Source organism: Amphiura filiformis, chromosome 18, assembly GCF_039555335.1.
Source record: "Amphiura filiformis chromosome 18, Afil_fr2py, whole genome shotgun sequence".
In the NCBI taxonomy this organism is placed as follows: domain Eukaryota; kingdom Metazoa; phylum Echinodermata; class Ophiuroidea; order Amphilepidida; family Amphiuridae; genus Amphiura; species Amphiura filiformis.
Window position 1 is genome coordinate 27,453,925 of NC_092645.1, and position 13,054 is coordinate 27,466,978.

General features: G+C 36.3%; 1 long non-coding RNA gene across 1 annotated transcript; it reads left to right on the top strand.

Annotated features, from left to right (window-relative positions):
* The first annotated feature begins 664 nt into the window (after positions 1-664).
* LOC140140064 (uncharacterized) lies at positions 665-10,961 on the top strand. The gene is made up of 3 exons (XR_011857208.1): positions 665-855; positions 7,865-8,013; positions 9,078-10,961. It is a non-coding gene; the product is annotated as an uncharacterized lncRNA (long non-coding RNA).
* Positions 10,962-13,054: the final 2,093 nt, after the last annotated feature.

A 13,054-nucleotide genomic window follows, 5' to 3' on the forward strand; every position in this document is an offset into this window, starting at 1 on the left:
TCCATTCTCCCAACATGCATCATTTGTTGAGGTCACACGTCAATGGTGAGAGCACTGTGTATTGTGTATAGGAAAACGGACAGTAACTGCAGTATGTTTACAGCAGCACTGGGCCAGTGGTGCACAAGCCCGGGCATAACCACGTATAAGGCCTACTGCAAAAACAGTTTTATAGAGATTAGGGGCTGTGCAATAATTATTTTTCCCCGGGGGTAAAATTTCAAACGGCCCGCCAAAATCGCTTGCCCCCCTCTCGGCCTGCCAAAATCGCTTGCCCCCCCCTCTCGGCCCGCCAAAAATCTTTGCCCCCCCTTACACATGCCAAATTTTGGGATCCCAATTTTCAAACCTTAAATGGTCTAGATATATGTTGCGAGCGCAGCGAGCAGGAAAATTTGCATATTAAAGCGTTTCCGCACTAGTTTCCTAAGCCTTTTTAGAGCGTTTTATTTAAAAGGCGCCCCATGAATGTGTGCCAAAATCGCTTGCCCCCCCTCTCGGCTGGCCAAAATTGCTTGCCCCCCCCTTTCAGCTCGCCAAAAATGTCTCCCCCCCCCCAATTTTACCCTCCCCAGGGCTCATAATTATTGCACAGCCCCTTAGTACTCAGCCTTCAGATTCTTACCGACCCAATAACAATTTGTGAACTTCATTACAGCCTATACCGTCCGTACCTGCTTGCTCTGATTTAGTGGTGTATTTGCGCCCTCTTTTTTCAGCTTGCTACCGCCTTTACTGGAGGAAAGAATGTTACAACCTGATTGACCTCTGACCTTGCCACCTTGCATCTTCTGCTTTTGATGACGTTTCCTTAACAAAAATACTGCTTTTTCGTATTTTGTAAGCACCTTGAACGTAAGTTTTTCACAAATTATGTTTTCTAGATTAGTGGTAAATAACAAAACTGCAACAGTGATAGTATTTTAACCCTGGAAATAACTCAAAATAGACGAACAATGATTTTAATTTTAAGCTTATCAAACAAATCCATGATTCTAATCATGAAATCTTCATGATTCATGAAATCGTAGTACAGCATGACATAGACTCGCTCGCCATTCCTACGATACTGATACCGTACCTAAGGACTGGCTCACGCCATTTTGTCTGTCTATGGAAAATACACACTGACTTATTAAACGGCAGGCTTCCCGTAGTTTTAGTTCCAGTATCGGGGATCGAAAGGGATAGGCATCGTAGTATTACGTATTCACCGGAAGATGTAGTTTAACTCTAGACAATAGGCGCCATATTGCAGGAGGGTTAGAGTTCATAGAGGAAACCTTAAAGGTAGGCATGTTCACAAAATTTTCAAGTAGGATATTTCACATTGAAATTATTTTGTTTAAAAAGGTGATTATTTAACTTAAAAAATGAGGGGTCAACCATGTCTGTAGGTCAAAAATTAGCGAAGTTATGGGCAAATATCTGTTTTTAAAAAACTGCAATTTTCTGTGGCCAGCATTGACAATGCATTACACTGACTTACTGTACAAAAAAGCATTTAATGCACCATTTTTTACCACGACAGGGGTGTCTATTCTTCCAGAAAATTGAAATTATTCCCTCACCCTACCGCGCGGTGTCACATCCGTCCCCAGATTCTTCCCCAACTGAAAACCCAAAAAATGGACCAAAAAGGGAAAATTTAAGGTTGGTTGCTATCTCCGGGGGGCACTCCCATATAATGACATACGTCATGAGCCCATGAAAAGACCCCGTTATTTTTGGCAAATCCTACACCCATTTTTTCAGTAGCCTACACTGAATGACCCCCTTTCTTGAACAATTAGTCCTCAAAATTGAAATTTTGGCACACTTTACACACATTTTGACCAAAATAAATGAGTTTTGTCTATGTTGTACTGTAAAATTGGGTAAAAAGCTTTTTTTGATTGTCAATGATGTGAAATTTTAGGCGCTCCCATACAAAATCACTCCATTTTTTACATTGCCAACACCGAATGAGCCCCTTTTTTCTGAAAATTTCCACACCGATACTGACCCTATAGGCCTATAGTTTCATACACTGGTGGGCACAGGTATGTCACTTTCATATTCGAGTGCCTCCCCCGGGTGCTATCTACATATGGTCATGTGTCATATGGTGGGGCACATTTGTGTTACAAGCACTGATTTTGATCATTTGTCCTCCTTTTCACTTAAATTGTTACATCTCTAAAACTATACATCTTACATCAACAAAACTATACATTTTTGGAAAGCTTATGTTCCAAGGAATCCAACTATGCATAAATGAAGTTGGTATACAGGGTGCGTAAGAAAATATATAGGGTGATATCATGAAAAAAATTAATTTTACTAGTAAATTCATAATTTATTGCATTTGCTACTGATATGGAATACCTCAAATGTAATCTAATTTTGTGGCAGGCAACATTATGAGCTTAAATAAAATGTATACTTTTGCCATGTTATGATTGACCCAAGTGGTGATTCAGGGTGTGAAAATATACGTAACTTCACGCACAAAATGTTGATTACATTTTTGAAGATATTTTCTTTAGAGTGTATCCTACATTTATTTTAACTGCATATTTGGATTCCTGGGCTAAAAAGCTTTCCAAAAATGTATACTTTTCCTATCTTAGGGTGTATAATTCTCAAGATACAACAATTGAAAGCCAAAACGCATGTCGTGACTGAAAATCTTGGCATTTGTGTGTAAGTGAATAGGGAAAAATTGAGGTTCTTGTGACTTGCGGTTCTAAGTGAATATTTGTTAACACGATTAGATAAAATTAATAGCTGAATATGAATAATGAATGATCAAGCTTTCATTTGAGGTATGATTTGCAAGTATAGCACGCAATTTGGCAATGATATAATTTAAAATTCAAAAGGATGCCATGTCTCCCATAGAGAATGCACATACTCCTCCACCACTTATCCTCCACCGCTTATCCACCAGGTTTATCTTCGTTAACATTTTGGTATTTTTCACTAATTAAACAAATTGACATTCCAAATTGAGAAACATATTTGAAAATTAGAATAATCAGGCTGTATAATGAGCCCAAACTTGATGCAATTAGACCAAGAATAGCTCTGTGACAACAAGTTAAATCGGAAAGAGGAGGGAAAAATGTAACGTCACCAGGTATTTTGGGGTCCCACCATAAGACACGTGACCATATATTGTACATTTCCTTATTTTCTTGTTCCCTCCCTTCCCTGACTGAACATAGGTGTGTTGTGAGTTGTTCTATTCTGTCTTCCCTAAAAACATCAAATTCTTTCCTAGATGGTACAGTCTGGACACTGAACCATTGCATGTAAGGTCTAATGGTTCAAAGTATCAATTGTAATCATTTGGGATTCTTCTTCCCTTAGAATCCCAAATGCTTCCCTAGATAGGCAGATGTCCAAACTAAAAAGAAAACGGATTTTGTATGAAATATGCAAAGCAGAGCTCCCTTAATCTTAGTGTGCAAACTGTGCATTATTACCTATAGTATGACCACTACATGCTAGTCACTATTGCCCAGGCAGGGAAGAATTACTGACCCAACTTTTCCCTGTTTTATGATAAAGTCCATGGTTTCCCTCAAATAATTATTTTTGGGATGGGAATGGGTAAAAGCCAAGGGACCACTACATAATAAACATGCTAATGTTATGTACCCATTATAATTCTTCCCTAAATGACACTTGATGAATTCACCCACCCTGTAGAGCAGTCACTGCCAGCCAGTGACCATCTATTTCATTCCAAAAATACCATAAAACATAATAATACATGTTCCAGTTATACATTTTCCCCCAAATTAGTTAATTTTATTTTTAATTTTCCTTGAATCCTGTTGACTTTCTTCTGTTTTTCCCCTCTCTCTTTTTTCTCTTTCAAAATGCAAAATTCTTCCCCAAAGGGGTAAAATTATACCCTCCCTTTGGGGGCGATTAACGGAAGAATAAACGCCCCTACTACGATGATCCATTTTACACAAAGGCGATTTTATTTTATGAAATCTAACTTTCACTGCATGCTGACTTCTGTATCAAGGATAAAGTACCAGCACTTTTTAGACTGCGTCGTCAAGTTTCTGGTAGGTAGGCTATGTTCAAAAAATGTCAATTTCAATATTTTTAGCTGAAAGTTCTTTCATTTGAAAGAGAATCAAATTACCTAAACAATAAGGGGTCAATCATGTTTCTAGTGCATATATACTTTTGAAGTTACAGACACAAATAGTGTCACCAAATTGACCAAAATTTTGTGTGTGAAATTGTGACAGCAGGCACATGTACAATGTACACTACTGTATGTGACCCCAGATGACCTCCTATTCTTTACTGTAAGAAAGCTGTTTTGGATGGTCTTGATTTACACACAAATTGCTTTTGAGCTAAATTGAGTGTCAACTTGGTGGAACATAGATTGCACTATGTGATAGTTTATGAATCCAGTATCATGCCATTACCAACATAAGTCAACATCACTTAGGTTTTGGTTGTCAAAATTAATTTTTAGTAATTTTTTCCATTGAGCCCCACAGTAAACCCATTTTTGGACTGTACAGGCACATTCCACTTCCCTATGCACGAATAGCGCCACCTATAGTGTGTGATATGAGCCTGACTATTTCTGGTGTCCAAATTTCACATTTTTGTATTTCCCTATGGGGATTACACAGTTAAGCCATTGACTGTGAGCTACTGTGGACACAACTTTTTGGATTGAATGTCGCCCTCTATAATAAGCAATGTGGACATGTCTATTAAAGGTTAGTACATTAGGTCACCCAGGCACATCACTAATGTGTTTCACGAGTTGTAATACCGACAGGTAAAAACATTGATTTTTGAAAATTCTCCCGATTTTTTAAAATTACTAAATAAGGTTAGTACTTCAAACCATTCTTTGGTGAATCTATGCAATATGACAGTAATTTTTGAAACATCTATGAATCAATCTTAAACATCTTCATGATATTAATGAGATATTGTATGATTGACACCTGTCAATGATTTTTTTGCGCATGGTCAAGGCATGCTCTTGCGCTATCCACAGACTATCCGGTGGAAACTTCAAAGCAACGATCATGCGTTAATATTTACAAAATGGCGAATGATGTAGTTTAAGTCGAACAATAGCGTGACGTAGTTTTTGGCATTGTTCCTAATGCACATTCACCCTCCTGCAGTTCTCTCTATTATTATCTTTTCCACAAATAAGAAACATCACAATATGTGGGCTAATTTTGGGCTCTAAGAATGCAGCTGAGGAACTCTCTCAAGGACAGTTTGGGCATGCACTGACGATTTTAATCCCATTGTACAAGGGTTTGGGCGTGCTTGGATGATTTTAATCCCACTGTACTAGTCTATACTCCCAAAGTTGAGGTAATTGATCAACATTGATCTCATCTTTTGGGTGGGTTCAAAATTCCCAGGGTTGGCAAAACCTGCAATCTTCATGGGAGTAATTTACTTAGTGCAAAAGTGGTCAAAATATTGCTCTGCAAAATGTCTTGATTTTCATGATTTAGATTTATCATATTAAGCAGCAAAATGTTCTACTTGTGATGTTTCTGCACTGTGTAGAGAGGGTCTACAGCATCTCTGAGGTAAAACTGACAAATACAAGGTATATTCTTGATGCTTGAAGTTTGGATTTCTTAAACGTACAGTGCATCCCTATACCGCTGCAAGACTTCAGGTCCGTATATGCCATTATGTTTATGATAAAGACTGAAGTCTTGCTGGCAGGACTACCCGTAGTTCATGTAGTACCGGTAGAGGTTAGTATGCTAGGCTAGGAGGTGAATTCAAATTTGCCATCAAACTGCATCATTTTATATATCAAATTAAAGCCCTTTAGTAAACAAAGCCATACAGAAAACCTTTTTTTCATAGCACTTTCCGTAGAAAAGTTACATCTTGTCAAAGATTGACTTTCATCAAAAAGATTCAGCTAGCAAAATTCCCCAAAACGGCATTTCGGGGGTGTTTCTAGATCTTAGTCTCATTATGATAGCAGCTTTTTTAATGGAACTGCCATCAAAATCCCTCTAAAATTTCATGTGCGATTGTCTTATCACCATAAAAAATCATATATTTTGGGTCAAGTGAAGTATAGAAAACATATTTAGGTAGGTTTCCTTCTTCGGCCAGTTGTTTTAAATCTCTATGTAAATATGCATTGACATTGTCGGCGAATTTGGGTGACTAGCAAATGTGTTAACTAAGGTTTTCCTGGGATACCTACATGTAGTAGTGATGCGTGAGTGAGTGAACGTCATTGCGTCCAGACGCGTATTTTACAAATTTGGACGCAAGTTCACATGGCTAATCAAGTATTTTGCGTCTATGTCACATGCATGTGGACGCTGACAAAACTTCGAAATTTTATCATTAATTGATGATAAAAATATAAAAAATTTATTCTTTTATATAATAAAAGCCCCAAAATTTTGACCCACCTGCTAAGAATTGAAGTAAATTCTGCAATATTAGTAAATGCAACGTCAGGAAATCGAGCACTTTTTGCATGCTTTCCGAACGATCGCTGTTTGATGGGGAAGTCCCGATTGATTTGTTTACAAGCAAGCATGCTGGACTGACTACGTGCCGCTAATGTGCGGTTAATGTTTATTTAATTATTTATCACAAGCTGACAATATTCAATTTTAATGTTTTAAGTTTATTTTCTCATAAATAATCTATGTTTCCTTTAGTATTAATATGATTACAATGAATAAAAGCAATTTTAAAGACAAAATCCAAATGATAACCTTTTTTTGTATTACCGTATTGGTCCGAGTATAGTCCCACCGGTTTTTTAGGTGAACATTTTTCACAACTGGGGCTGCGATTATACTTTTTTTTTTTTTTCCGGTTTTGGAGTGTCCCTGGACCTAGACCTTCATGCTAGGATCATTCATGGTTGACCTAAAAATAAAAAAAAAAAAAAAAATTCAAGATATTTTGTATTTTTAATATGAAAATTGATAATTTGTATTCATGTCATAGTCTATTATTTTTCAAAATGCATTTAATTTGAATGCATTTTGAAAGTTATTTCGATGAGTCAACTCACGACAACTGCATCTTTTGATCAAGATTTGCCTATTTTGGACAGTCTAAAATTTTGCTGAAGTGTAATTTTAGCAATATTTTTGATGCAATCGCCTGTCGTGATCGGCTGTGGGTTTACTTCTGAACCTACATTGCTTTACACGGTGTCATGCTTCAGCGAATCTGACTAGATTTTGAATGCAAAGGTCTCTAGCCTAGATGTGAAGCTATCGGTGAGCAAATTCTTGGCTAGACTTCTCGAGCAAGACGGGGTGTACTCGTCTATGTAATTGTAATCGGTAATCGGAGCCTACAAGTACAGTACGTGACGCATTTACCATGACATCGGGAATTGACGCAAACTTTACGGACCTACGGTACCGGTACAATCAATCAATCAGTCATACCTAGAAAGGATAATTTAAATAATAAAATTCAAATAGAGAAAATATTCTAGGTATGACTTGTTGTACGTCAGTACGGTACCGGTACTAAACAAATCGTACATGTATGCGTATCCCTGATCCTCTCATATTATTAATAGACTCGTATCTCATGATCTGATCTTGATCGTGTCTGTATTGAAATGCATACATGTGTATGAGCCTAATTTAACAGTTTCAACAAGGATAGCATGAGCTCAAAATTTGGAAGGGTCCAAATGATTCCGGACCCTTCATGGGATACAATTTGGAACGCTCTAATCTAGTGCCTATTGGGAAGATTTTTTGGGGGAGATCATTTCCTAATTTTTTGACCAGGTCTCAAATTCAGGTCTATTTTTCCCCTTTTTTATTTCTAAGTTTGCATGTTTTTATTTCCTCAGATCCAAAATGATCAGTGACGTCCAACTAGCAATCTTCGCCAATGTGTTAGGAGTATCATTATTTCTCCTTGTAGTACTTTATCACTTTGTAGCTGTTAACAATCCTAAAAACAAAGCAGAACAATGAAGAACACAATATGTAACACAAGGTAAATCAACCGCTATGTGACCGGCTGCCATGTAATGAGTGTAGATTTGCAAGTTGGTAGTTATAAGACATCCTAGCTGGCACTGAGTTGATGGTATTTGTTTACTCTGCACCTGTACAAGCCAGTGGTATGTCCTTCATAAATGGCTCATTGTGCCCCCATTCACAAATAAAAGGACACACAGACATACTATTGGCTTGAACAGGTGCGTGTGAAACAAAGAACACTAACCAACGCAGCAGCCAGGACGTCTCGAAACTACCAACTTGGGACTTTATGCTCATTTCGTGGTGGCAGGTTATAAATGTTCCTGGCATTTGTCTATAGGCCCACAGACTTTCCAAATCTGTGAAAGAACAAGAAGTATTGCAGCAAAATAAACTCTCCAAAAGCTGGTTTAAGGCACTAACTGTGAACCTTGCGATAGCGTAAAATTTACTTCCACCTCATATTGGACCTAATAATATGTTTTGCAAAATGTAAAATTCTGATTTCTGATGTATTTGACAGCAGCAAACGCTTACATGTATGTGATATACAATGTATGGTTTGTAACTTTGTAATGAATGTGTTGCAATAGGTAATACCCAGTTTATAGTTGCTTGTATTATTTTATTCATTATCAATTTGGTTTATGTTTAAAAAAAACCTGTTATAGCCATAAAATATTTGAGTCTGCTCTTGATTTAGCCCCATGAGAACTACCTGCCGAGTGCCGATTGGCCAAAAAGAAGTTTTAATTGTCGATTGGACCAGCCAGCAACATTGTTAGAATAATTTCAACACACAAAAAAATTGGAGTGAATTTTTTGCAAAACTCCATTCATTGGAGATTAAAATGAAGACATCATGTAATTGACCAATCAGAGGCAATGTTAGATCGGCAGGTAGTGCTCAGGGGGTTAAGATAAGCTAGTTCTGGACTTATCAAAAGTTTAATATAACCAAGCAAGTTGAGTAAGGTATCAACATTCAACTGGGAGATTTGTAAATTAAATGCCATTGTATTGAAATATTGTAACTTTGCAAGACATTCACATTTTCCGTTTCCCCTTCTGTTCCAGGTGACACTTCAAGTGCACTAGGCTTTCACTTGGCTTCAACAACATTCTCACTCAATATCATGCACACTGGCTGGAATCGAGCAGTGCTCAGCTACCTGGGGTGGGTGGAATCTACCAATCAGATGACCAGCAAGAGAAATGTCTAAATCATCACTCTACATCAGTCCAACATTACATTAGATCCAGTACAATTATAATCCTGTACAATGAACACAATAATGCATGGACACTTGCTATGCACGGAATCATCTCATATCTGATGACATGGTTTTTAAAATAAATCCCATTATACAGTTCAACATTTTGGGTTTTGTCTTCATGTAGGCCTACACCAAATTAGCAAGACTTCATTGAGGGATTCTGTAGCTTTATTCTACAAGCTGTGCAATCCCTGTCATGAATTCCTAGGCTAACTCAGTGGAGGCTTACATGAAGGTAATACCGTGTTTTGTCATTGGTGTGTGTATATTCTAGGTATGCATCATACATTTATGATTCTACATTCAACAGTCCAGTTGTAAATAATACGCTTTTTAGCTGGCAGCTAAACTTGTGCAAAACAAACCTGGCCGCAATATTTTTTTTTCGTTCATCATATTTGTAACGCATGTGGTAAAATCAATTAATTTTAAAGACATTTTTTTCAGTTAATTTTGCTTTATTTCATGTTAAATTATGAAAAACAGAAAAAAATATTGCTTCCTGGCTGCCAAATCCTCATTTTAACTCATGGTTCAAAATACGGCCTCAACCATTGCATTTTCAGGTTGAGCCCAAGTTGTGTACATACCAAATGTTTTGATATGGCTATGTCTGGACACATTGGGTTTGACACAAACTATTATTTTCAGACCGACTGGTTTAATCAAATTTATCATTGAAATTATGTAAGACCACCATAAGTGATAATCAAATACTAGTACAGTCATGTAGGCACTTATGCATGTCTTGCATTCTAACAATAGAGGCCCTGCATGAAATTATCGATTGGCTCCAAACAAAGGATTTGAGTCGGTGTCCTTCACCGTAGTTATGGCGGAGTGCAGTCCATTCAATCAAATGTTGTCATCAACCTATTTGATCGTAGTGCAGGGTTATGTGTGTGAGACGAAGTGTCACGGTAGATTGCAATCATGCTTTTGTTGAATGCATTTGAGTAGTCCGCCATATTTACGGGATGATACGTCACATGCGCGGCCTCTATGATCAATGTGATTTTGTAAACTCTTTCCTCTCAAAGGAAGATAACGTGTTTGTAATTAACAGCTTATGCTGGGGGCTTAAACCATCACTTGTGATATTGAATATGCACGTCAAGGGATTAATGCCAAAAGGTCTCATCTTCAATAGCTGCCATATGTCATGTATTTTGAGATATGTATAATAGAATGAAGAATTCTTAAATGTCTATAAGGCAGCTATTGGAAATAGGGCCTTTTTGCACTTTGACCAGTCTACATGATCATGTTGGGTAATATAATTGTGAACTCCTCTTTAAAAAAAATGATTGATTATGGTAAAAATAAGTCTACATTTTATAAACTGAGAAGAGACAAACTGCATTTATGATTCAGTGTGTTTTGATTCAGTTGTTTAAAAAAAACACCAAGAATTCATATTTTTATTACTATGCTCCACAAGAGTAAAACATGCAGTTTTATAGTATCCCAGCAAATACAAAACGTTTTACAGAACATGTTTTATTGTCGGGTGATATAAAGATTATAAAACGTTTTAATAATATTTTTGAAAACTAGATTGCAAACATTTTAACATAAAGTGTTGACAAAATATTTTGCAAAAATGTTTACCAAAGAATATTTTACAATAACATTTTGACAACATTTTTAAAATGTTGTATTGTTTTTCATATAAGATGTTTTTATGGCCTTTAACCCAACATTTAAATGTTATTAAGGCATGTTTATAACACATTTATAACATTTATAAACGTTTTGAAAATGTTTTTATGTTTGCTGGGATTTTAGACAAGTTTGCCATAACATGATAACTTTAACTCTACAAGTCCTTAAAAATAACAATTAAAATGATGATTTATATAAAAAAAACTTATCTTTCTGAAGAATCATTTAGATGCATATCCACAACAATCTTTATAATTTACTAGTTGGCAGGTCTTATGTTATTTGTGCTTACTACCTTACGTTGGAAATAAATTATTGTCAAGATAAGATACTGTGCTCTTTGAGTGTAAATTCGATGCCATGTTGTGTGTATTTCTTTTAAAATTAGTAGTGTATTGTAAATGTAGCCATATGATTGCAAGTTACTCAAAATCTTTTCAGCTGACAAACATGCAAGCATGCAAAAAGCAATATATCCGTTTTTCTCGATATGATATTATGTAGGCAAATATAACGCATCAAAGTAAAGAGAACATTGAAAGAAAATGAGCTATTTTTCATAGTTTCAAAAATATACATTGGAGTCTTAAAAGTAGACAGTTGATATAAAGCTAGCATCATAGAGCAGATATTGGTGGCCTTGATACAAAAAGTGTGAAATGACTTGTATCATATTTTACATCAGGACTCTGTAATTGTTTAGCCCTGTAGGTCCTTCAAAGTTTGTTCTTAAACCTCCTGTCATCCACATTCCATAATTTTAGCTTTCAAGCAAAAGTTTTTACAAAAAGTTCATTTTCAGAAGATTTTGATTGAATAATAAACATTTCCTACTGGCTATTTTAACATAATACTGCGCCAATAGAGTATCCTTACACTTGGAAAAATAATCATCATTTCAAAACTGAACAATATTGGGGTAAATTTGTTTTTTAACAGATGCACTATCTAATCCTGCACATTATGTATGTTATGACACCACATTGAATCCTATGTGACCTCAAGAAGTAAAGTTACAAGCCACTGAATAGACGAAGGTACAGTTTTAAAAGTGACAAACTGGCCTATAACACAGCGCAAATGATTCCAACAAGCGAAACAAAGAGACAACACAGCTTCTTCAATGAAGCGTTATTTAAAGCAGTTTTTATTTCAGTTTTTGCTTCTCTGTACTTTTCATAACTTTCATTTTATTTGTCAGTTCTTTTGTTTCAGTTTTCTTTTGTTCCTTTTGTTCTTAATTAAAGCCAAACGCATAAATTATCCATTCATCACTCTCAAACCAGATGTCTAGTCTGTGGAGTTTTGAATAGGCCAGTTTGTCACTTTTAAAACTGGACCTTCGTCTAATCAAAGGCTTGTAACTTTGCTTCTTGAAGTCACATTGGATTCAATGTGGTGTCATAATGTGCAGGATTAGATAGGGCATCTATTAAAAAAAACAAATTTGTTCAGTTTGGAAAGTGTGATTATTTTTCCAAGTGTAAGGATACTTTATTGGCGCAGTATATTTTCATGACAGTAGGGGCAAAGTAAGTCATTAATACTATAGTGGTAATTTTAAACATTAAGCCCTTGTGTTCCTGATGACCAATGTGCTTGTAATAAATCGAACCAGGTTTTGTTAGTGAGTAGGATTTAGTCTATCCCCAGAGGAGTCCTTTCAAATTCTACTCATGTTTACCGATCTAGAGTACCCCCCTCTGCTCCCAAATTTTAATATTGGACAAAGCCTTGTTGTCAACGGTCCGAGAGACTCTTCAACATTTGAAAGATGGGGGTCGGGGGATGTGCTACATGGTGGAGGCCATGCCGTCTTATATCAATGTGTTCCATTGTATATTTGATAATATATTTTGGTGTGACATGCATTTGAATTGTTTTGAGGAAGTGTGAAAATTTTTTCGCTGATTGCAGGTCCATGTTATTATACATTGTTTAACAATTTGCCGTAGATTCCCAAACACCCAGATCTGTATTACCAAATTTGCATTCATAACTAATCTTTGTCAATCTTTATAAACAATTATTGAAAATGATGATAGTCACCGTCTGCTTTGCATCTTGCTTGCTAAGTAAAACAGCGCCATCCGCTGACAATCTGACACAAGG